This window comes from Garra rufa, chromosome 1, assembly GCF_049309525.1.
Source record: "Garra rufa chromosome 1, GarRuf1.0, whole genome shotgun sequence".
NCBI classification, from domain to species: Eukaryota; Metazoa; Chordata; class Actinopteri; order Cypriniformes; family Cyprinidae; genus Garra; species Garra rufa.
In genome coordinates, this window is record NC_133361.1 from 88,388,709 (window position 1) to 88,413,463 (window position 24,755).

A 24,755-nucleotide genomic window follows, 5' to 3' on the forward strand; every position below is an offset into this window, starting at 1 on the left:
TAAACAAAAGGACCGCGCGAAACGAAAGGTGGTCGAGTGGTTAAGGCGATGCAAGGCTAGCCCGTTGTGCTCGGCACGCCTTGGTTTGTGTGGGTTCGAATCCCATCCTCTTCATTTGATGCTTTAGCACCACTGAGAGCCCACCGGAACAGACAGGCCCAACCTGTTTACGATGGGTAGCGGCGAGCTGTGATTGTGCTGTAGTTTATTGATACCTGCCGCAAAGTCTTGAGAACATATTGACAAAACAACGAGTCTTCTGGCTCCGGCACGCTATGATCGGTGGACACCTCTTTGACGAGGACCAACAACCAGCCACGCCAATAAAAGGAAACAAAACGAAGCAAGACTATCTTTCTCAACAAGCCTCCAGAGAGACTGGCAAAAATTGCCGATGCTGACTGTATTTCAAGTCATCCCGGTGGGGTATTGGGTATTGACTTTGTGGCAACATGGAACTTTTGCATCTACATTAATATTAGTCTGTTTCTTCTTATTCTGAGGTCACCGTAGCCACCAGATCCATTCTGTATTCCGATCTGATGGTCACTACAGTCCCCCGGTTCCAGTCCGTACCAAGAGCAGATGGTGGATCAGCACCTTCAGCCGAATGTCAGCGGATACTATGTCAACTAGATGAGCCCCAGAGACAGATCATCAGTAAAGAAGGCATCCACATGCCACAGCAAACTACTCGAGCTGGTGAAAATGTTCACCAAATGCCCGCCGCTGAGTTCTTTTAAAACAAGCCAGCTTATTGAAGGTGCACAAGATAAACGCCCTGAGAAAGCTGTGCCTCGCAACCCTAAGAATGGCATAGGCGTTAGTGGACACCTGACGCGCGTGCAAAACTCCAGCATTTCACACGTCCCTGGGTGGGCTCGAACCACCAACCTTTCGGTTAACAGCCGAACGCGCTAACCGATTGCGCCACAGAGACAGCCGCTGTTGCTTGCTGCCGCCGGATCACCGGTGTAAAAGCAAGGGTTAGGGTTAGCGATAGGGATTAATATTGCTCGCACTAACAGCGACATCTGTTTTGAAAGATGTTTCCGGAGCTCGCAAAATCCACTCAGCCTGCGCGGCGAATGGGCACGCTGGAGCCCGCCACCCTTTTGAGAAAAAAGAGAGTCAACAGAGCCGCCCAACGTGGGGCTCGAACCCACGACCCTGAGATTAAGAGTCTCATGTTCTACCGACTGAGCTAGCCGGGCTGGTCGTGGGCTTCTTCACCGGGTCGGACCCAGTTTTCATCGGCCCCCAAATTACACAGGCGAAACGGAGGCTCTCGCGTTGTGCGAGACTGTCGAGCCCTCCCCGTGGGTAGGGCTTAGAGCAGGCTTAGAGTTTTCTTCTGTCGGTTTTGACCCAATCTGTTTTTGGGAAGCGCAGTTTGACCCAGCAGTGCGGGCCAACAACACGTTCTGTTTTGCCGCGTGAAGGCGGGTCAATGCTTTGGACAGCGTATGGTTGAGATGTGATTTTCCACCAATTTGGGGCACCTTTCTTAAGGAAATCAAGGATGATTTCATGGGAAATGGCAAACTGCTGTAGCGTTTGGCTAACAAGCCAAAGCTACAAAGGATGTACCGGTGCCCCGTCGTCCGAGCAGAATCCACATTCGGCCGTAATCGGAGGTTACTACTAACGTTCGATTGTGTCTCATAGGGAGTTTGACGCAGGGCCTCAGTGGAAAACAGGCCCTCGGCGGCTGAAACAAAAGACGAAGAAGGCATCCACATGCACATGGTTCAGGAGTGTTAAACAAAGAAACCACGCAAGATGACGAGGTGGTCCAGCGGGTAAGGCGGTGGAAGGCTAATACATTGTGCTCGACATGCACTGGAAGCTTTAGCGCCACTGAGAGCCCACCGGACCAGACAGGCCCAACCTGTTTACGATGGGTAACGGTGAGCTGTAATTGCGCTGCAGTTTAATGATACCCGTCTTGAGGACATATTTACAAAACAACAAGCCTTCTGGCTCTGGCGCTCAATCATCAGCAGACACCTTTTCGACGAGAAACAAAACCTAAACGAAACAAGGCTATTTTTTCTCAACAATACTCTAAGCCTCCAGAGAGGCTAGCAAAAATTGCCAAAGCTGACTGTATTTCAAGTCATCCTGGCGGGGTATTGGGTAAAGTTTTCAACCAGCAATGATCGCGCCTCGGATAAACCTCATAGGCTACAATATTGCCTCTGCGAAAGAATGCCGGCGATGGTCGTGACCTTTGCAGGCACCTACGTGGATGTGAACCGACAAGGTGGTAGCAAGCTTTAAACTGCCGCACAAACAGTCTCCTGGCACGGGTTGCTGCACCGTGTTTCTACGGAACAGATTAGAGGTGTGTAAAAGACGGCTCATTCACTATTCCCTCTGTGCTCAAAACAGCCTGCTGAAAGCACAGCAGCAGCAGCTGAAAAGGTCCGCAGCATGGCCTCTCTCAGTCAGCAAGGGGGCGGGGAGGCCGAGTGGTTAAGGCGATGGACTGCTAATCCCATCCTTGTCGTTCGGTTCCTTTAGCACTGGACCATAATCTAGGTCCTGGGGACCCCATGCTGAACTTTTTGTGTGTCCTCCTTATCTAACACACTCAGTTCAGTTCTTTGAGTTCTCTACTACTTTTGCTTCCGGCTTTGCTACTGTTCGGACGCTTTTGCTTACTGCTCCGCGCTTTGCTCCCTGCTTTTGAACTTTTCTCCGATTTTTCAAATATTTAACTTCAGCAGATGAGCACAGTGCTCATACAACACATTTTTGATACAAATATCACGAAAAAAGGAGACTTTTTGCCTCCCACTGCCAGCAGTTTACATTCCGGAGACGGGAAAACACAGCTGCCTACTTTCAACAGACAAGAAAGAAAATGCCTCTTCTGGAATCTACTTGCTGCACAAACTGCCACAGACTTCTACAAAGGATTGTGATTTTAGAAACAAAGTTACTTGCTGGACTCCCAAAACAGGCGGAACACACAGAAGATCATCATCACGGACCCCCTCAGCATACAGCCGGTGAGTCCTGTGAATCTAGTCAATATCGACAGTTTAGAAATGTAGAGGAACAAGCCAAAACTGATCGACACACAAATCAATGGCAAAAACAGGGAGCGAGACCCAAAGGCACTCGAGACATCAGACTGTCAAGAGTATCTCGTATTGCTGCGGTATCATCCTCTACCCCAGATATGGCTATGACAAGGCTTGCAAAAACTGTTGTTTTACCACCCCCTATACAGCTAGAAAACAGATTTGATGCATTAATGAATGTGGGTGAGGAATCCCCAAATGTGACTGAACATATATCATGTCAGCCAACTGCTAACATTGCTATAAACAGGCGCGCAAGGTCGAGCAGACAGCGGCACTCAGCTCAGAGTTCAGCCGAGCCCAGGACTCTGATAGTGGGGGACTCCATTATCAGAAATATCAGTAGCAGAACTACAACTACATGCTGTTGTCCTCAAGCAACCGTCTCTGATGTGAACAAAGAACTTCCGAACATTCTAATGAAGCACAAGACTGCAAATCGAATCATCATCCATGTGGGAAAGAACGATATTCGGAAAGAGCAGTCAGAACTCCTAAAGAAGGATTTCGGTGAACTCATTGAAACACTTCAAAGACTTGAAATTCAGTCGTTCATCAGTGGACCACTCCCAGCAAGGGGAACTAACATGTTTTCACGGTTGCTCGGACTGAATACCTGGCTACAAAGAACCTGCAGTCTAAAAGGAGTCAACTTCATTGACAACTTCAATCTTTTCTGGGGCCATAGACAACTGTTCAAACTGGACGGCCTTCACCCAAACAAACTTGGTGCGAGAGTGCTTAAGGACAATATCTATTTTTCACTCCGGCATCCCTCAGTAGAATGTGTGAGTCTACCCAACATGAATGGCACACACACACTTGGACAAAGTGACGACAGGACATCCTATCAGCTTCAGAGTCATCATGTGGCCAACACAACCAACAAGGACACTGACAACGCCACGCAGCCACAACAAGCACTGCTCATGGACACTTTCCTGGCTGAGCCCTGCCCACAGAGCTTATCACAGACAGACTCAACACCGAAGGACGACTTTCTGGTAAACAGTCAGAGAAGCCAGGACAACAACATTTTCCAGCCACCGGAAACTCCAGAGCCAGAGCTCCATTCACCAGACACATTATCCCTCTCTCCAGCATCTCCACTTCTAAGCTTCTCACAGAAAATGGAGGAACTGGTATATGCTGGAACCAGACTCTCCCACTCTTTTGCTGCAAGCCCCCAGCTATCAACTAAAAAACGGCAGGCGCCACAACCACCAAAACCTGTGGGCCCAGCTCACCCTCCTCCTCCTGTGAGAGCTCTCCGGCCGCTGCCACAACGCCAGGGCTCAAACCCTCCTGCATCTGCTGTGAGTGAACCAAAAACAACTGATAACAGCCCTCAGTGATATGTGACGGGTCCCCGCTACGGTAACAGCAACAATCAGGAATGTTTACAAAACAAGCGGGAACCCAGTGTGCCTGTAGCTTTCCCTATTTCTGTTTTAATATGTGATAGAAAGTCTAAGGCCCTCTCAAATCGTACAGTTCACACATCTAATCTGAGGCTTATTAGGCATCAAACTAAGATTGCTCTAGAGACAAAAAGTGATGCCATCAAGCTAGCATTTTTAAATGTTCGCTCACTAAAAAATAAATCACTTCTGATCAATGATTTTATAACCACAAACAACCTGGATTTTATGTTTTTAAATGAAACATGGTTAGAAGACAATTCCAGTGCGACAATCCTAAATGAAGCAATTCCTTCTAATTTCACTTACATGAATGTCTGCAGAGCTGTTAAAAGAGGTGGTGGTGTTGCTGCTCTATTTAAAGATGTCTATGAATGCAAACAAGTGTCATTTGGTCAGTACTTGTCTTTTGAATATCTAGGGATTCTGCTGAAAGGTGCTCGCATTCTGTTTATCATTATTTACAGGCCCCCAAAATACTCTCCAGCCTTTGTTGAAGAGTTCACAGAACTGCTATCAATGATTTGTTCAGAGTTTGACTGTTTTGCTATTGCAGGGGATTTTAATGTTCACATAGACAATGCAGAAAGCAAAACTACAAAAGAAATTATAACAGTTTTGAACACGTTTGACCTGATTCAGCATGTGCATGGGCCTACACACAATCGTGGACACACTCTTGATTTACTCATCAGTAAGGGTCTAAACATTTCATCCACTGTTATCAAGGATGTAGCACTATCTGATCACTTCTGTATTTTCTTTGATATATTGATCTCTGCTACCACTGAATCTAGATCTGTCTCTGTCAGGAAGAGATGCATTAACGATAACACGAGTGTGCTATTTATGAAGGCTATATCTTCAATGCCAAGCATTTCTGCAGACTCTGTTGATTTTCTCCTGGACTCCTTTAACTCAAAAGTTAAGAATGTCATTGATGACATTGCACCTATAAAAAACAGAAAGATAATTGGACAGAAATCACCGTGGAGAAAATCAACAGCAGTACAGATAATAAAAAGACAATGCAGAAAAGCTGAGCGGATGTGGCGGAAGACAAAACTTGAAATTCACTATAGCATCTATAAAGACAGCCTTCATGCTTTCAATGTTGAACTAAGTAAAGCTAGACAAACATTCTTCTCAAACCTTATAAACAGCAACTTAAACAACACTCGCACTCTTTTTGCTACCGTTGAGAGACTAACAAACCCCCCTAGTCAGATCCCTAGTGAACTGCTCTCTGACAGCAAGTGCGATGAGTTTGCTTCCTTCTTTTCTGAGAAGATCAATAATATCAGAAAGACAATTAGCACATCCTCAAGTTATGCAGAGGTCAGACAGATTCGACCGCAATTTCAAAAAGAAGTCATTATGTCTACTTTTGAAGAAATAGATAGCAACATTTTGGAAGAAACAGTACAGCACCTCAAATCGTCAACCTGCCCCCTTGACACACTTCCTACATCTTTTTTCAAAAGTGTGCTTAGCTGTTTAGAAGCAGATCTTTTAAAAGTGGTGAACACCTCACTTCTTTCTGGGACTTTTCCAAACTCCCTGAAAACTGCAGCCGTTAAGCCCCTTCTGAAAAAGAAAAATCTTGATAACACCATATTGAGCAGCTATAGACCAATATCAAATCTTCCTTTTATAGGAAAGATTATTGAAAAGGTTGTTTTCAATCAGCTGAATCACTACATAAACTCAAATGGATACCTGGACCATTTCCAATCTGGCTTCAGACAACATCATAGCACAGAGACAGCGCTCATAAAGATAATAAATGATATTCGCCTAAATTCAGATTCTGGCAAAATATCAGTGCTGGTATTACTAGATCTCAGTGCTGCGTTCGACACTGTCGATCACAACATTCTGCTAGATAGACTGGAAAACTGGGTCGGGCTTTCTGGGATGGTTCTAAATTGGTTCAGGTCATACTTAGAAGGGAGAGGCTATTATGTGAGTATAGGAGAACATAAGTCTAAGTGGACGTCCATGACATGCGGAGTCCCACAAGGCTCAATTTTAGCGCCGCTGTTGTTCAGCCTGTATATGCTCCCACTAAGTCAAATAATGAGAAAGAACAAAATTGCATATCACAGCTATGCAGATGATACCCAGATTTACCTAGCCTTATCGCCAAATGACTACAGCCCCATTGACTGTCTCTGCCAATGCATTGATGAAATTAACAGTTGGATGTGCCAAAACTTTTTACAGTTAAACAAGGAGAAAACGGAAGTCATTGCATTTGGAAACAAAGATGAAGTTCATAAGGTAAATGCGTACCTTGACACTAGGGGTCAAAAAACAAAAAATCAAGTCAAGAATCTGGGTGTGATTCTGGAGTCAGACCTCAGTTTCAGTAGTCATGTTAAAGCAGTAACTAAATCAGCATACTATCATCTTAAAAACATTGCAAGAATTAGATGTTTTGTTTCCCGTCAAGATTTGGAGAAACTTGTTCATGCCTTTATCACCAGCAGGGTAGACTATTGTAATGGTCTCCTCACCGGCCTTCCCAAGAAGACCATTAGACAGCTGCAGCTCATACAGAACGCTGCTGCCAGGATTCTGACTAGAACCAAAAAATCAGAGCATATTACACCAGTCCTTAGGTCCTTACACTGGCTTCCAGTTATGTTTAGGATAGATTTTAAAGTACTTTTACTTGTTTATAAAGCACTCAATGGCCTAGGACCTACATACATTGCAGATATGCTCACTGAATATAAACCTAACAGACAACTCAGATCACTAGGATCGAGTCAGTTAGTAATATCAAGGGTTCACACAAAACAAGGGGAATCCGCTTTTAGCTATTATGCCGCCCGCAGTTGGAATCAGCTTCCAGAAGAGATCAGATGTGCTAATACATTAGCCACATTTAAATGCAGACTCAAAACTCACCTGTTTAGTTGTGCATTTATTGAATGAGCACTGTGCTACGTCCGAACAGTTTGCATTATTTTATGCATAATCATTTTACTGTATTAATTAATTTGAAATCATTTTCTTTTCTTTTTTTAAATCATCTTAAATGTTCTTAATTTTGTTTTTATTGTTGTGATTATTATTTTAAATTTTTATGCTTTTGTGATTTTAATTCCTTTTTATGTACAGCACTTTGAATTACCATTGTGTATGAAATGTGCTATATAAATAAACTTGCCTTGCCTTGCCTTGCCTTACTAATGAGCTGATGATCTCAATCGCGAGTGCTAAATAAAAGACTCCACGTAATACGACGAGGTGGCCGAGTGGTTAAGGCGATGGACTGCTAATCCATTGTGCTCTGCACGCGTGGGTTCGAATCCCATCCTCGTCGTTCGGTAAATTTAGCAGTGATCCTCGGTCCTGGGGACCCCACTCTGCAGTTTTTGTGTGTCTTCCCTATCTGACACACTCAGTTCAGTTCACTGAGCGCTCTACTGATGAGCTGGTGGTCTGAATCGGGAGTGTTAAACAAAAGGACCGCGCAAAACGAAAGGTGGTCGAGTGGTTAAGGCGATGCAAGGCTAGCCCGTTGTGCTCGGCACGCCTTGGTTTGTGTGGGTTCGAATCCCATCCTCTTCATTTGATGCTTTAGCACCACTGAGAGCCCACCGGAACAGACAGGCCCAACCTGTTTACGATGGGTAGCGGCGAGCTGTGATTGTGCTGTAGTTTATTGATACCTGCCGCAAAGTCTTGAGAACATATTGACAAAACAACGAGTCTTCTGGCTCCGGCACGCTATGATCGGTGGACACCTCTTTGACGAGGACCAACAACCAGCCACGCCAATAAAAGGAAACAAAACGAAGCAAGACTACCTTTCTCAACAAGCCTCCAGAGAGACTGGCAAAAATTGCCGATGCTGACTGTATTTCAAGTCATCCCGGTGGGGTATTGGGTATTGACTTTGTGGCAACATGGAACTTTTGCATCTACATTAATATTAGTCTGTTTCTTCTTATTCTGAGGTCACCGTAGCCACCAGATCCATTCTGTATTCCGATCTGATGGTCACTACAGTCCCCCGGTTCCAGTCCGTACCAAGAGCAGATGGTGGATCAGCACCTTCAGCCGAATGTCAGCGGATACTATGTCAACTAGATGAGCCCCAGAGACAGATCATCAGTAAAGAAGGCATCCACATGCCACAGCAAACTACTCGAGCTGGTGAAAATGTTCACCAAATGCCCGCCGCTGAGTTCTTTTAAAACAAGCCAGCTTATTGAAGGTGCACAAGATAAACGCCCTGAGAAAGCTGTGCCTCGCAACCCTAAGAATGGCATACACTCAAAAAAATGATTCTTTAAACTAACTCAATTCAATTATGGACAGTGGTTCCAAACAACCAAATTGTTTATTATTAACATATAAGGATTTTTTTCAATCTTTTCAAAATTATTCTGTTAAGACAACACAATTGAATTAGGAAAATCAATGTGAAATAGTAATGTCCAACCAAATCAATGTAATCAATGTCCTTTAACTTAAAACCATTAAGTTTAGTCAGCTTGTTTTGGTTTACTAAAAAATAGGCCAAAGAGCTCATAATTTATTCATGTCGCAATGCATGATGGGAGTCATGGATGAGTTCTGATTGGCTACAACTTGGTTTTTTGGTGGTCACCGTTGTTGTGATTCTCACACTGATTCTTCATGTCTGTGTGTCTAAAAGCAAAAAAGCTTTTTTTTTCTTTCTTCATCTGTCTCATAAAGCCAAAACTGACAGATCTTTTGTTCACAGTTCTCTTGAAATCTGTAAGGAAAACCTAAGTCAAGTACTTAAGTCACTATATGATGATAGCTATTTTAAGTACAGTCAGTGCTACTTGATGACTATTGTTCTTGGCTTGTCTAGCTGTTATAACTCAGTAAAAGCAGCCAAACAAAATCTAACATTGAAGATTTAAGGGTCAAGAGCCCAACTAATGCAAACATTGACCACTATAATGGTTGCTTAATTTTTTTTTCCCTCTTTTGGTGATTCTGCTTATTAACATCAGGTGTCTGTAATAATGATCAATCATGACGACGTGTCTTCATCAAATACTTTAGAAATTGTCACATCCCGTTTTTGAATGGTGAAATTAAACCCTTTGCGTTACTTTAACAATTCATAATTAAGTAAAGTGGATAATTAAACAGCTTAAGTTATTTAAGCACAATGCAATAGTGTTTTGGCGGACAACAAAATATATATATGTTGTTTTAAAATAAAATATTTAAATAAAACCAACAATGGCACAAAACCATTTTTTTGAGTGTAGGCGTTAGTGGACACCTGACGCGCGTGCAAAACTCCGGCATTTCACACGTCCCTGGGTGGGCTCGAACCACCAACCTTTCGGTTAACAGCCGAACGCGCTAACCGATTGCGCCAAAGCTGGGGAACAATAGTCAGTCAAAGACGGGGAAGAAGGGAAGAAAAGGGGGAAGGAAGAAAAGGAGAAAGGGAAGAAGAAAGAGAAAAAATGACGAAAAGAAAGGGTGAAATGTGACGTTGGAACATATTACTTCCTTAGAATGCACGCTACGATACATTTTCAGGTTTCTTTGTGCGTGAAAATCGCGCATTTATATTACACTGTTTCCTATTGCAGGCGCTCACCAAGACTGGGGTTCGAATCCAGATAAAGGCACCTTTTTGTATTGTTATTATTATATTGTTAATTTCATTAAATAAATGCAATTTTTAAGGTTAATAAAATGTACATATGTACAATTCTTTCATGAAAAATAAAGAATGCCAATAGAACTGTGGTATTGTTGATGTTGTTGTTATTATTACTTATTATTTTGTAGTTGTTGTATTAATATTATTTATTCTGATTAAGCACAATATTATAGGTGAGGTGAGCGCTACCATCAGTCCTGTGTCATGCCAACAGTAAAGCATCCTGAGACCATTCATGTGTGGGGTTGCAATATTATTCCTTGTTTAATTGATATTACTTATTCTGATTAGGAGTTTTGTATGTTACATTCATTCAAGACACTTACAAATCTGTTATTTGTATTGAAAAAAGATAGTAATTAGAATAAAATAGAAAAAAAATAATAACATTTTTTTAATTTACAATCATGCCAACAGAACAGTAATGAATTTTAAATAAATACAATTATATTAACTATTAAATAAGTTTTCAAACAACAATAAATTAAAAGGGAAATAAAATGAAAATAAAAACAGAAATCAAAAAGCAACAATTTCCCAGTTTGTTTTTGTTTTACAATTATTCCAACAATACAGTAATGCATATTAAATAAAATTAAATATTAAATAAGTTTTCAAACAACAATAAATTAAAATGAAAATAAAAGTAAAAGTAAAAAACAAAAAGCAATAATTTACCAGTTTGTTTTTATTTTACAATTATTCCAACAATACAGTAATGAATATTAAATGAATCAAATTAAATATTAAATAAGTTTTCAAACAACAATAAATGAAAAGGAAAATAAAATGAAAATAAAAGTAAAAAACAAAAAGCAATAACTTTCCAGGTTGTTTTTATTTTATACTTATTCCAACAATACAGTAATGAATATTAAATAAACAAAATTAAATATGAATTGGGTATTCAAACAACAATAAATGAAAAGGCAAATAAAATGAAAATAAAAGTAAAAAACAAAAAGCAATAATTTGCCAGTTTGTTTTTATTTTGCAATTGTGCCAACAGAATGGTAATGAATATTAAACAAATCAAATTAAATATTGAATAATTTTTCAAACAACAATAAATGAAAAGGCAAATATGAAAATAAAAGTAATAAACAAAAAGCAATAACTTCCCCGTTTGTTTTTATTTTGCAATTGTGCCAACAGAATGGTAATGAATATTAAACAAATCAAATTAAATATTGAATAATTTTTCAAACAACAATAAATGAAAAGGCAAATATGAAAATAAAAGTAATAAACAAAAAGCAATAACTTCCCCGTTTGTTTTTATTTTACAATTATTCCAACAATACAGTAATGAATATTAAATAAATAAAATTAAATATGAATTAGGTATTCAAACAACAATAAATGAAAAGGCAAATTAAATTAAAATAAAACTAAAAAACATAAAGCTATAATTTGCCAGTTTGTTTTTGTTTTGCAGTTGTGCCAACAGAATGGTAATGAATATTAAACAAATAAAATTATATATTAACTAGGTATTCAAAGAACAATAAATGAAAAGGGAAATAAAATGAAAATAAAAGTAAAAAACAAAAAATAATTAGCAAATTTGTTTTTATTTTGCAATTGTGCCAACAGAATGGTAATGAATATTAAATAAATGAAATTAAATATTGAATAATTTTTCAAACAACAATAAATGAAAAAAGAAATAAAAACAAAAGTAATAAACAAAAAGCAATAACTTCCCAGTTTGTTTTTATTTTACAATTATTCCAACAATACAGTAATGAATATTAAATAAATAAAATGAAATATTAAATAAGTATTCAAACAAGTATTTTTGACCTCTGACACGCCCCCTGAGGATGTGTCATTCTTTCGTACACCTTCGGCTCGGTTCGGCAGCTTGATTGACACCTGACTAGAACGCTGACTCCTCCGCCTAGCGGCAATACGCGAAAACGTGCCGTCGACATTCTCTTCTACTCTGATTGGTCAAATGTCGAAAATGTTAAGAAAACGCTTTATGATTGGCTGGAAATGTTGAAGCGCTTCGACGCGATTGGCCCAAATGTTATAGTGCTTCGACGTGATTGGCTGCACAGTTCAACATTGCTCGACATTTCCAAAATAATGTCGGACTATCCTTCGGCAGCTGGCGCCACAGAGACAGCCGCTGTTGCTTGCTGCCGCCGGATCACCGGTGTAAAAGCAAGGGTTAGGGTTAGCGATAGGGATTAATATTGCTCGCACTAACAGCGACATCTGTTTTGAAAGATGTTTCCGGAGCTCGCAAAATCCACTCAGCCTGCGCGGCGAATGGGCACGCTGGAGCCCGCCACCCTTTTGGGAAGAAAGAGAGTCAACAGAGCCGCCCAACGTGGGGCTCGAACCCACGACCCTGAGATTAAGAGTCTCATGTTCTACCGACTGAGCTAGCCGGGCTGGTCGTGGGCTTCTTCACCGGGTCGGACCCAGTTTTCATCGGCCCCCAAATTACACAGGCGAAACGGAGGCTCTCGCGTTGTGCGAGACTGTCGAGCCCTCCCCGTGGGTAGGGCTTAGAGCAGGCTTAGAGTTTTCTTCTGTCGGTTTTGACCCAATCTGTTTTTGGGAAGCGCAGTTTGACCCAGCAGTGCGGGCCAACAACACGTTCTGTTTTGCCGCGTGAAGGCGGGTCAATGCTTTGGACAGCGTATGGTTGAGATGTGATTTTCCACCAATTTGGGGCACCTTTCTTAAGGAAATCAAGGATGATTTCATGGGAAATGGCAAACTGCTGTAGCGTTTGGCTAACAAGCCAAAGCTACAAAGGATGTACCGGTGCCCCGTCGTCCGAGCAGAATCCACATTCGGCCGTAATCGGAGGTTACTACTAACGTTCGATTGTGTCTCATAGGGAGTTTGACGCAGGGCCTCAGTGGAAAACAGGCCCTCGGCGGCTGAAACAAAAGACGAAGAAGGCATCCACATGCACATGGTTCAGGAGTGTTAAACAAAGAAACCACGCAAGATGACGAGGTGGTCCAGCGGGTAAGGCGGTGGAAGGCTAATACATTGTGCTCGACATGCACTGGAAGCTTTAGCGCCACTGAGAGCCCACCGGACCAGACAGGCCCAACCTGTTTACGATGGGTAACGGTGAGCTGTAATTGCGCTGCAGTTTAATGATACCCGTCTTGAGGACATATTTACAAAACAACAAGCCTTCTGGCTCTGGCGCTCAATCATCAGCAGACACCTTTTCGACGAGAAACAAAACCTAAACGAAACAAGGCTATTTTTTCTCAACAATACTCTAAGCCTCCAGAGAGGCTAGCAAAAATTGCCAAAGCTGACTGTATGTCAAGTCATCCTGGCGGGGTATTGGGTAAAGTTTTCAACCAGCAATGATCGCGCCTCGGATAAACCTCATAGGCTACAATATTGCCTCTGCGAAAGAATGCCGGCGACGGTCGTGACCTTTGCAGGCACCTACGTGGATGTGAACCGACAAGGTGGTAGCAAGCTTTAAACTGCCGCACAAACAGTCTCCTGGCACGGGTTGCTGCACCGTGTTTCTACGGAACAGATTAGAGGTGTGTAAAAGACGGCTCATTCACTATTCCCTCTGTGCTCAAAACAGCCTGCTGAAAGCACAGCAGCAGCAGCTGAAAAGGTCCGCAGCATGGCCTCTCTCAGTCAGCAAGGGGGCGGGGAGGCCGAGTGGTTAAGGCGATGGACTGCTAATCCCATCCTTGTCGTTCGGTTCCTTTAGCACTGGACCATAATCTAGGTCCTGGGGACCCCATGCTGAACTTTTTGTGTCCTCCTTATCTAACACACTCAGTTCAGTTCTTTGAGTTCTCTACTAATGAGCTGATGATCTCAATCGCGAGTGCTAAATAAAAGACGCCACGTAATACGACGAGGAGGCCGAGTGGTTAAGGCGATGGACTGCTAATCCATTGTGCTCTGCACGCGTGGGTTCGAATCCCATCCTCGTCGTTCGGTACATTTAGCAGTGATCCTCGGTCCTGGGGACCCCACTCTGCAATTTTTGTGTGTCTTCCCTATCTGACACACTCAGTTCAGTTCACTGAGCGCTCTACTGATGAGCTGGTGGTCTGAATCGGGAGTGTTAAACAAAAGGACCGCGCGAAACGAAAGGTGGTCGAGTGGTTAAGGCGATGCAAGGCTAGCCCGTTGTGCTCGGCACGCCTTGGTTTGTGTGGGTTCGAATCCCATCCTCTTCATTTGATGCTTTAGCACCACTGAGAGCCCACCGAAACAGACAGGCCCAACCTGTTTACGATGGGTAGCGGCGAGCTGTGATTGTGCTGTAGTTTATTGATACCTGCCGCAAAGTCTTGAGAACATATTGACAAAACAACGAGTCTTCTGGCTCCGGCACGCTATGATCGGTGGACACCTCTTTGACGAGGACCAACAACCAGCCACGCCAATAAAAGGAAACAAAACGAAGCAAGACTATCTTTCTCAACAAGCCTCCAGAGAGACTGGCAAAAATTGCCGATGCTGACTGTATTTCAAGTCATCCCGGTGGGGTATTGGGTATTGACTTTGTGGCAACATGGAACTTTTGCATCTACATTAATATTAGTCTGTTTCTTCTTATTCTGAGGTCACCGTAGCCACCAGATCCATTCTGTATTCCGATCTGATGGTCACTACAGTCCCCCGGTTCCAGTCCGTACCAAGAGCAGATGGTGGATCAGCACCTTCAGCCGAATGTCAGCGGATACTATGTCAACTAGATGAGCCCCAGAGACAGATCATCAGTAAAGAAGGCATCCACATGCCACAGCAAACTACTCGAGCTGGTGAAAATGTTCACCAAATGCCCGCCGCTGAGTTCTTTTAAAACAAGCCAGCTTATTGAAGGTGCACAAGATAAACGCCCTGAGAAAGCTGTGCCTCGCAACCCTAAGAATGGCATAGGCGTTAGTGGACACCTGACGCGCGTGCAAAACTCCGGCATTTCACACGTCCCTGGGTGGGCTCGAACCACCAACCTTTCGGTTAACAGCCGAACGCGCTAACCGATTGCGCCACAGAGACAGCCGCTGTTGCTTGCTGCCGCCGGATCACCGGTGTAAAAGCAAGGGTTAGGGTTAGCGATAGGGATTAATATTGCTCGCACTAACAGCGACATCTGTTTTGAAAGATGTTTCCGGAGCTCGCAAAATCCACTCAGCCTGCGCGGCGAATGGGCACGCTGGAGCCCGCCACCCTTTTGAGAAGAAAGAGAGTCAACAGAGCCGCCCAACGTGGGGCTCGAACCCACGACCCTGAGATTAAGAGTCTCATGTTCTACCGACTGAGCTAGCCGGGCTGGTCGTGGGCTTCTTCACCGGGTCGGACCCAGTTTTCATCGGCCCCCAAATTACACAGGCGAAACGGAGGCTCTCGCGTTGTGCGAGACTGTCGAGCCCTCCCCGTGGGTAGGGCTTAGAGCAGGCTTAGAGTTTTCTTCTGTCGGTTTTGACCCAATCTGTTTTTGGGAAGCGCAGTTTGACCCAGCAGTGCGGGCCAACAACACGTTCTGTTTTGCCGCGTGAAGGCGGGTCAATGCTTTGGACAGCGTATGGTTGAGATGTGATTTTCCACCAATTTGGGGCACCTTTCTTAAGGAAATCAAGGATGATTTCATGGGAAATGGCAAACTGCTGTAGCGTTTGGCTAACAAGCCAAAGCTACAAAGGATGTACCGGTGCCCCGTCGTCCGAGCAGAATCCACATTCGGCCGTAATCGGAGGTTACTACTAACGTTCGATTGTGTCTCATAGGGAGTTTGACGCAGGGCCTCAGTGGAAAACAGGCCCTCGGCGGCTGAAACAAAAGACGAAGAAGGCATCCACATGCACATGGTTCAGGAGTGTTAAACAAAGAAACCACGCAAGATGACGAGGTGGTCCAGCGGGTAAGGCGGTGGAAGGCTAATACATTGTGCTCGACATGCACTGGAAGCTTTAGCGCCACTGAGAGCCCACCGGACCAGACAGGCCCAACCTGTTTACGATGGGTAACGGTGAGCTGTAATTGTGCTGCAGTTTAATGATACCCGTCTTGAGGACATATTTACAAAACAACAAGCCTTCTGGCTCTGGCGCTCAATCATCAGCAGACACCTTTTCGACGAGAAACAAAACCTAAACGAAACAAGGCTATTTTTTCTCAACAATACTCTAAGCCTCCAGAGAGGCTAGCAAAAATTGCCAAAGCTGACTGTATTTCAAGTCATCCTGGCGGGGTATTGGGTAAAGTTTTCAACCAGCAATGATCGCGCCTCGGATAAACCTCATAGGCTACAATATTGCCTCTGCGAAAGAATGCCGGCGACGGTCGTGACCTTTGCAGGCACCTACGTGGATGTGAACCGACAAGGTGGTAGCAAGCTTTAAACTGCCGCACAAACAGTCTCCTGGCACGGGTTGCTGCACCGTGTTTCTACGGAACAGATTAGAGGTGTGTAAAAGACGGCTCATTCACTATTCCCTCTGTGCTCAAAACAGCCTGCTGAAAGCACAGCAGCAGCAGCTGAAAAGGTCCGCAGCATGGCCTCTCTCAGTCAGCAAGGGGGCGGGGAGGCCGAGTGGTTAAGGCGATGGACTGCTAATCCCATCCTTGTCGTTCGGTTCCTTTAGCACTGGACCATAATCTAGGTCCTGGGGACCCCATGCTGAACTTTTTGTGTGTCCTCCTTATCTAACACACTCAGTTCAGTTCTTTGAGTTCTCTACTAATGAGCTGATGATCTCAATCGCGAGTGCTAAATAAAAGACGCCACGTAATACGACGAGGTGGCCGAGTGGTTAAGGCGATGGACTGCTAATCCATTGTGCTCTGCACGCGTGGGTTCGAATCCCATCCTCGTCGTTCGGTACATTTAGCAGTGATCCTCGGTCCTGGGGACCCCACTCTGCAATTTTTGTGAGTCTTCCCTATCTGACACACTCAGTTCAGTTCACTGAGCGCTCTACTGATGAGCTGGTGGTCTGAATCGGGAGTGTTAAACAAAAGGACCGCGCGAAACGAAAGGTGGTCGAGTGGTTAAGGCGATGCAAGGCTAGCCCGTTGTGCTCGGCACGCCTTGGTTTGTGTGGGTTCGAATCCCATCCTCTTCATTTGATGCTTTAGCACCACTGAGAGCCCACCGGAACAGACAGGCCCAACCTGTTTACGATGGGTAGCGGCGAGCTGTGATTGTGCTGTAGTTTATTGATACCTGCCGCAAAGTCTTGAGAACATATTGACAAAACAACGAGTCTTCTGGCTCCGGCACGCTATGATCGGTGGACACCTCTTTGACGAGGACCAACAACCAGCCACGCCAATAAAAGGAAACAAAACGAAGCAAGACTATCTTTCTCAACAAGCCTCCAGAGAGACTGGCAAAAATTGCCGATGCTGACTGTATTTCAAGTCATCCCGGTGGGGTATTGGGTATTGACTTTGTGGCAACATGGAACTTTTGCATCTACATTAATATTAGTCTGTTTCTTCTTATTCTGAGGTCACCGTAGCCACCAGATCCATTCTGTATTCCGATCTGATGGTCACTACAGTCCCCCGGTTCCAGTCCGTACCAAGAGCAGATGGTGGATCAGCACCTTCAGCCGAATGTCAGCGGATACTATGTCAACTAGATGAGCCCCAGAGACAGATCATCAGTAAAGAAGGCATCCACATGCCACAGCAAACTACTCGAGCTGGTGAAAATGTTCACCAAATGCCCGCCGCTGAGTTCTTTTAAAACAAGCCAGCTTATTGAAGGTGCACAAGATAAACGCCCTGAGAAAGCTGTGCCTCGCAACCCTAAGAATGGCATAGGCGTTAGTGGACACCTGACGCGCGTGCAAAACTCCGGCATTTCACACGTCCCTGGGTGGGCTCGAACCACCAACCTTTCGGTTAACAGCCGAACGCGCTAACCGATTGCGCCACAGAGACAGCCGCTGTTGCTTGCTGCCGCCGGATCACCGGTGTAAAAGCAAGGGTTAGGGTTAGCGATAGGGATTAATATTGCTCGCACTAACAGCGACATCTGTTTTGAAAGATGTTTCCGGAGCTCGCAAAATCCACTCAGCCTGCGCGGCGAATGGGCACGCTGGAGCCCGCCACCCTTTTGAGAAAAAAGAGAGTCAACAGAGCCGCCCAACGTGGGGCTCGAACCCACGACCCTGAGATTAAGAGTCTCATGTTCTACCGACTGAGCTAGCCGGGCTGGTCGTGGGCTTCTTCACCGGGTCGGACCCAGTTTTCATCGGCCCCCAAATTACACAGGCGAAACGGAGGCTCACGCGTTGTGCGAGACTGTCGAGCCCTCCCCGTGGGTAGGGCTTAGAGCAGGCTTAGAGTTTTCTTCTGTCGGTTTTGACCCAATCTGTTTTTGGGAAGCGCAGTTTGACCCAGCAGTGCGGGCCAACAACACGTTCTGTTTTGCCGCGTGAAGGCGGGTCAATGCTTTGGACAGCGTATGGTTGAGATGTGATTTTCCACCAATTTGGGGCACCTTTCTTAAGGAAATCAAGGATGATTTCATGGGAAATGGCAAACTGCTGTAGCGTTTGGCTAACAAGCCAAAGCTACAAAGGATGTACCGGTGCCCCGTCGTCCGAGCAGAATCCACATTCGGCCGTAATCGGAGGTTACTACTAACGTTCGATTGTGTCTCATAGGGAGTTTGACGCAGGGCCTCAGTGGAAAACAGGCCCTCGGCGGCTGAAACAAAAGACGAAGAAGGCATCCACATGCACATGGTTCAGGAGTGTTAAACAAAGAAACCACGCAAGATGACGAGGTGGTCCAGCGGGTAAGGCGGTGGAAGGCTAATACATTGTGCTCGACATGCACTGGAAGCTTTAGCGCCACTGAGAGCCCACCGGACCAGACAGGCCCAACCTGTTTACGATGGGTAACGGTGAGCTGTAATTGCGCTGCAGTTTAATGATACCCGTCTTGAGGACATATTTACAAAACAACAAGCCTTCTGGCTCTGGCGCTCAATCATCAGCAGACACCTTTTCGACGAGAAACAAAACCTAAACGAAACAAGGCTATTTTTTCTCAACAATACTCTAAGCCTCCAGAGAGGCTAGCAAAAATTGCCAAAGCTGACTGTATTTCAAGTCATCCTGGCGGGGTATTGGGTAAAGTTTTCAACCAGCAATGATCGCGCCTCGGATAAACCTCATAGGCTACAATATTGCCTCTGCGAAAGAATGCCGGCGATGGTCGTGACCTTTGCAGGCACCTACGTGGATGTGAACCGACAAGGTGGTAGCAAGCTTTAAACTGCCGCACAAACAGTCTCCTGGCACGGGTTGCTGCACCGTGTTTCTACGGAACAGATTAGAGGTGTGTAAAAGACGGCTCATTCACTATTCCCTCTGTGCTCAAAACAGCCTGCTGAAAGCACAGCAGCAGCAGCTGAAAAGGTCCGCAGCATGGCCTCTCTCAGTCAGCAAGGGGGCGGGGAGGCCGAGTGGTTAAGGCGATGGACTGCTAATCCCATCCTTGTCGTTCGGTTCCTTTAGCACTGGACCATAATCTAGGTCCTGGGGACCCCATGCTGAACTTTTTGTGTGTCCTCCTTATCTAACACACTCAGTTCAGTTCTTTGAGTTCTCTACTACTTTTGCTTCCGGCTTTGCTACTGTTCGGACGCTTTTGCTTACTGCTCCGCGCTTTGCTCCCTGCTTTTGAACTTTTCTCCGATTTTTCAAATATTTAACTTCAGCAGATGAGCACAGTGCTCATACAACACATTTTTGATACAAATATCACGTAAAAAGGAGACTTTTTGCCTCCCACTGCCAGCAGTTTACATTCCGGAGACGTGAAAACACAGCTGCCTACTTTCAACAGACAAGAAAGAAAATGCCTCTTCTGGAATCTACTTGCTGCACAAACTGCCACAGACTTCTACAAAGGATTGTGATTTTAGAAACAAAGTTACTTGCTGGACTCCCAAAACAGGCGGAACACACAGAAGATCATCATCACGGACCCCCTCAGCATACAGCCGGTGAGTCCTGTGAATCTAGTCAATATCGACAGTTTAGAAATGTAGAGGAACAAGCCAAAACTGATCGACACACAAATCAATGGCAAAAACAGGGAGCGAGACCCAAAGGCACTCGAGACATCAGACTGTCAAGAGTATCTCGTATTGCTGCGGTATCATCCTCTACCCCAGATATGGCTATGACAAGGCTTGCAAAAACTGTTGTTTTACCACCCCCTATACAGCTAGAAAACAGATTTGATGCATTAATGAATGTGGGTGAGGAATCCCCAAATGTGACTGAACATATATCATGTCAGCCAACTGCTAACATTGCTATAAACAGGCGCGCAAGGTCGAGCAGACAGCGGCACTCAGCTCAGAGTTCAGCCGAGCCCAGGACTCTGATAGTGGGGGACTCCATTATCAGAAATATCAGTAGCAGAACTACAACTACATGCTGTTGTCCTCAAGCAACCGTCTCTGATGTGAACAAAGAACTTCCGAACATTCTAATGAAGCACAAGACTGCAAATCGAATCATCATCCATGTGGGAAAGAACGATATTCGGAAAGAGCAGTCAGAACTCCTAAAGAAGGATTTCGGTGAACTCATTGAAACACTTCAAAGACTTGAAATTCAGTCGTTCATCAGTGGACCACTCCCAGCAAGGGGAACTAACATGTTTTCACGGTTGCTCGGACTGAATACCTGGCTACAAAGAACCTGCAGTCTAAAAGGAGTCAACTTCATTGACAACTTCAATCTTTTCTGGGGCCATAGACAACTGTTCAAACTGGACGGCCTTCACCCAAACAAACTTGGTGCGAGAGTGCTTAAGGACAATATCTATTTTTCACTCCGGCATCCCTCAGTAGAATGTGTGAGTCTACCCAACATGAATGGCACACACACACTTGGACAAAGTGACGACAGGACATCCTATCAGCTTCAGAGTCATCATGTGGCCAACACAACCAACAAGGACACTGACAACGCCACGCAGCCACAACAAGCACTGCTCATGGACACTTTCCTGGCTGAGCCCTGCCCACAGAGCTTATCACAGACAGACTCAACACCGAAGGACGACTTTCTGGTAAACAGTCAGAGAAGCCAGGACAACAACATTTTCCAGCCACCGGAAACTCCAGAGCCAGAGCTCCATTCACCAGACACATTATCCCTCTCTCCAGCATCTCCACTTCTAAGCTTCTCACAGAAAATGGAGGAACTGGTATATGCTGGAACCAGACTCTCCCACTCTTTTGCTGCAAGCCCCCAGCTATCAACTAAAAAACGGCAGGCGCCACAACCACCAAAACCTGTGGGCCCAGCTCACCCTCCTCCTCCTGTGAGAGCTCTCCGGCCGCTGCCACAACGCCAGGGCTCAAACCCTCCTGCATCTGCTGTGAGTGAACCAAAAACAACTGATAACAGCCCTCAGTGATATGTGACGGGTCCCCGCTACGGTAACAGCAACAATCAGGAATGTTTACAAAACAAGCGGGAACCCAGTGTGCCTGTAGCTTTCCCTATTTCTGTTTTAATATGTGATAGAAAGTCTAAGGCCCTCTCAAATCGTACAGTTCACACATCTAATCTGAGGCTTATTAGGCATCAAACTAAGATTGCTCTAGAGACAAAAAGTGATGCCATCAAGCTAGCATTTTTAAATGTTCGCTCACTAAAAAATAAATCACTTCTGATCAATGATTTTATAACCACAAACAACCTGGATTTTATGTTTTTAAATGAAACATGGTTAGAAGACAATTCCAGTGCGACAATCCTAAATGAAGCAATTCCTTCTAATTTCACTTACATGAATGTCTGCAGAGCTGTTAAAAGAGGTGGTGGTGTTGCTGCTCTATTTAAAGATGTCTATGAATGCAAACAAGTGTCATTTGGTCAGTACTTGTCTTTTGAATATCTAGGGATTCTGCTGAAAGGTGCTCGCATTCTGTTTATCATTATTTACAGGCCCCCAAAATACTCTCCAGCCTTTGTTGAAGAGTTCACAGAACTGCTATCAATGATTTGTTCAGAGTTTGACTGTTTTGCTATTGCAGGGGATTTTAATGTTCACATAGACAATGCAGAAAGCAAAACTACAAAAGAAATTATAACAGTTTTGAACACGTTTGACCTGATTCAGCATGTGCATGGGCCTACACACAATCGTGGACACACTCTTGATTTACTCATCAGTAAGGGTCTAAACATTTCATCCACTGTTATCAAGGATGTAGCACTATCTGATCACTTCTGTATTTTCTTTGATATATTGATCTCTGCTACCACTGAATCTAGATCTGTCTCTGTCAGGAAGAGATGCATTAACGATAACACGAGTGTGCTATTTATGAAGGCTATATCTTCAATGCCAAGCATTTCTGCAGACTCTGTTGATTTTCTCCTGGACTCCTTTAACTCAAAAGTTAAGAATGTCATTGATGACATTGCACCTATAAAAAAACAGAAAGATAATTGGACAGAAATCACCGTGGAGAAAATCAACAGCAGTACAGATAATAAAAAGACAATGCAGAAAAGCTGAGCGGATGTGGCGGAAGACAAAACTTGAAATTCACTATAGCATCTATAAAGACAGCCTTCATGCTTTCAATGTTGAACTAAGTAAAGCTAGACAAACATTCTTCTCAAACCTTATAAACAGCAACTTAAACAACACTCGCACTCTTTTTGCTACCGTTGAGAGACTAACAAACCCCCCTAGTCAGATCCCTAGTGAACTGCTCTCTGACAGCAAGTGCGATGAGTTTGCTTCCTTCTTTTCTGAGAAGATCAATAATATCAGAAAGACAATTAGCACATCCTCAAGTTATGCAGAGGTCAGACAGATTCGACCGCAATTTCAAAAAGAAGTCATTATGTCTACTTTTGAAGAAATAGATAGCAACATTTTGGAAGAAACAGTACAGCACCTCAAATCGTCAACCTGCCCCCTTGACACACTTCCTACATCTTTTTTCAAAAGTGTGCTTAGCTGTTTAGAAGCAGATCTTTTAAAAGTGGTGAACACCTCACTTCTTTCTGGGACTTTTCCAAACTCCCTGAAAACTGCAGCCGTTAAGCCCCTTCTGAAAAAGAAAAATCTTGATAACACCATATTGAGCAGCTATAGACCAATATCAAATCTTCCTTTTATAGGAAAGATTATTGAAAAGGTTGTTTTCAATCAGCTGAATCACTACATAAACTCAAATGGATACCTGGACCATTTCCAATCTGGCTTCAGACAACATCATAGCACAGAGACAGCGCTCATAAAGATAATAAATGATATTCGCCTAAATTCAGATTCTGGCAAAATATCAGTGCTGGTATTACTAGATCTCAGTGCTGCGTTCGACACTGTCGATCACAACATTCTGCTAGATAGACTGGAAAACTGGGTCGGGCTTTCTGGGATGGTTCTAAATTGGTTCAGGTCATACTTAGAAGGGAGAGGCTATTATGTGAGTATAGGAGAACATAAGTCTAAGTGGACGTCCATGACATGCGGAGTCCCACAAGGCTCAATTTTAGCGCCGCTGTTGTTCAGCCTGTATATGCTCCCACTAAGTCAAATAATGAGAAAGAACAAAATTGCATATCACAGCTATGCAGATGATACCCATATTTACCTAGCCTTATCGCCAAATGACTACAGCCCCATTGACTGTCTCTGCCAATGCATTGATGAAATTAACAGTTGGATGTGCCAAAACTTTTTACAGTTAAACAAGGAGAAAACGGAAGTCATTGCATTTGGAAACAAAGATGAAGTTCATAAGGTAAATGCGTACCTTGACACTAGGGGTCAAAAAACAAAAAATCAAGTCAAGAATCTGGGTGTGATTCTGGAGTCAGACCTCAGTTTCAGTAGTCATGTTAAAGCAGTAACTAAATCAGCATACTATCATCTTAAAAACATTGCAAGAATTAGATGTTTTGTTTCCCGTCAAGATTTGGAGAAACTTGTTCATGCCTTTATCACCAGCAGGGTAGACTATTGTAATGGTCTCCTCACCGGCCTTCCCAAGAAGACCATTAGACAGCTGCAGCTCATACAGAACGCTGCTGCCAGGATTCTGACTAGAACCAAAAAATCAGAGCATATTACACCAGTCCTTAGGTCCTTACACTGGCTTCCAGTTATGTTTAGGATAGATTTTAAAGTACTTTTACTTGTTTATAAAGCACTCAATGGCCTAGGACCTACATACATTGCAGATATGCTCACTGAATATAAACCTAACAGACAACTCAGATCACTAGGATCGAGTCAGTTAGTAATATCAAGGGTTCACACAAAACAAGGGGAATCCGCTTTTAGCTATTATGCCGCCCGCAGTTGGAATCAGCTTCCAGAAGAGATCAGATGTGCTAATACATTAGCCACATTTAAATGCAGACTCAAAACTCACCTGTTTAGTTGTGCATTTATTGAATGAGCACTGTGCTACGTCCGAACAGTTTGCATTATTTTATGCATAATCATTTTACTGTATTAATTAATTTGAAATCATTTTCTTTTCTTTTTTTAAATCATCTTAAATGTTCTTAATTTTGTTTTTATTGTTGTGATTAT

The 24,755-nt window shown here is 43.9% G+C and overlaps 9 non-coding genes across 9 annotated transcripts; 2 read left to right on the top strand and 7 right to left on the bottom strand.

Moving 5' to 3' along the window:
• Positions 1–866: 866 nt before the first annotated feature.
• On the bottom strand, positions 867–940 carry trnan-guu (transfer RNA asparagine (anticodon GUU)). Its single transcript has one exon. It is a non-coding gene; the product is annotated as a tRNA-Asn (tRNA).
• Positions 941–2,072: 1,132 nt separating this feature from the next.
• On the bottom strand, positions 2,073–2,213 carry LOC141283600 (U4 spliceosomal RNA). The gene has a single exon (XR_012338177.1). It is a non-coding gene; the product is annotated as a U4 spliceosomal RNA (small nuclear RNA).
• Positions 2,214–7,765: 5,552 nt separating this feature from the next.
• trnas-gcu (transfer RNA serine (anticodon GCU)) lies at positions 7,766–7,847 on the top strand. The gene has a single exon. It is a non-coding gene; the product is annotated as a tRNA-Ser (tRNA).
• Positions 7,848–13,451: 5,604 nt separating this feature from the next.
• LOC141283880 (U4 spliceosomal RNA) lies at positions 13,452–13,592 on the bottom strand. The gene has a single exon (XR_012338252.1). It is a non-coding gene; the product is annotated as a U4 spliceosomal RNA (small nuclear RNA).
• A 1,543-nt stretch (positions 13,593–15,135) lies between these two features.
• On the bottom strand, positions 15,136–15,209 carry trnan-guu (transfer RNA asparagine (anticodon GUU)). The gene has a single exon. It is a non-coding gene; the product is annotated as a tRNA-Asn (tRNA).
• Positions 15,210–16,341: 1,132 nt separating this feature from the next.
• LOC141283603 (U4 spliceosomal RNA) lies at positions 16,342–16,482 on the bottom strand. Its single transcript, XR_012338178.1, has one exon. It is a non-coding gene; the product is annotated as a U4 spliceosomal RNA (small nuclear RNA).
• Positions 16,483–16,945: 463 nt separating this feature from the next.
• Positions 16,946–17,027, top strand: trnas-gcu (transfer RNA serine (anticodon GCU)). Its single transcript has one exon. It is a non-coding gene; the product is annotated as a tRNA-Ser (tRNA).
• A 1,000-nt stretch (positions 17,028–18,027) lies between these two features.
• trnan-guu (transfer RNA asparagine (anticodon GUU)) lies at positions 18,028–18,101 on the bottom strand. Its single transcript has one exon. It is a non-coding gene; the product is annotated as a tRNA-Asn (tRNA).
• Positions 18,102–19,233: 1,132 nt separating this feature from the next.
• On the bottom strand, positions 19,234–19,374 carry LOC141283607 (U4 spliceosomal RNA). Its single transcript, XR_012338179.1, has one exon. It is a non-coding gene; the product is annotated as a U4 spliceosomal RNA (small nuclear RNA).
• Between the last annotated feature and the right edge of the window lie 5,381 nt (positions 19,375–24,755).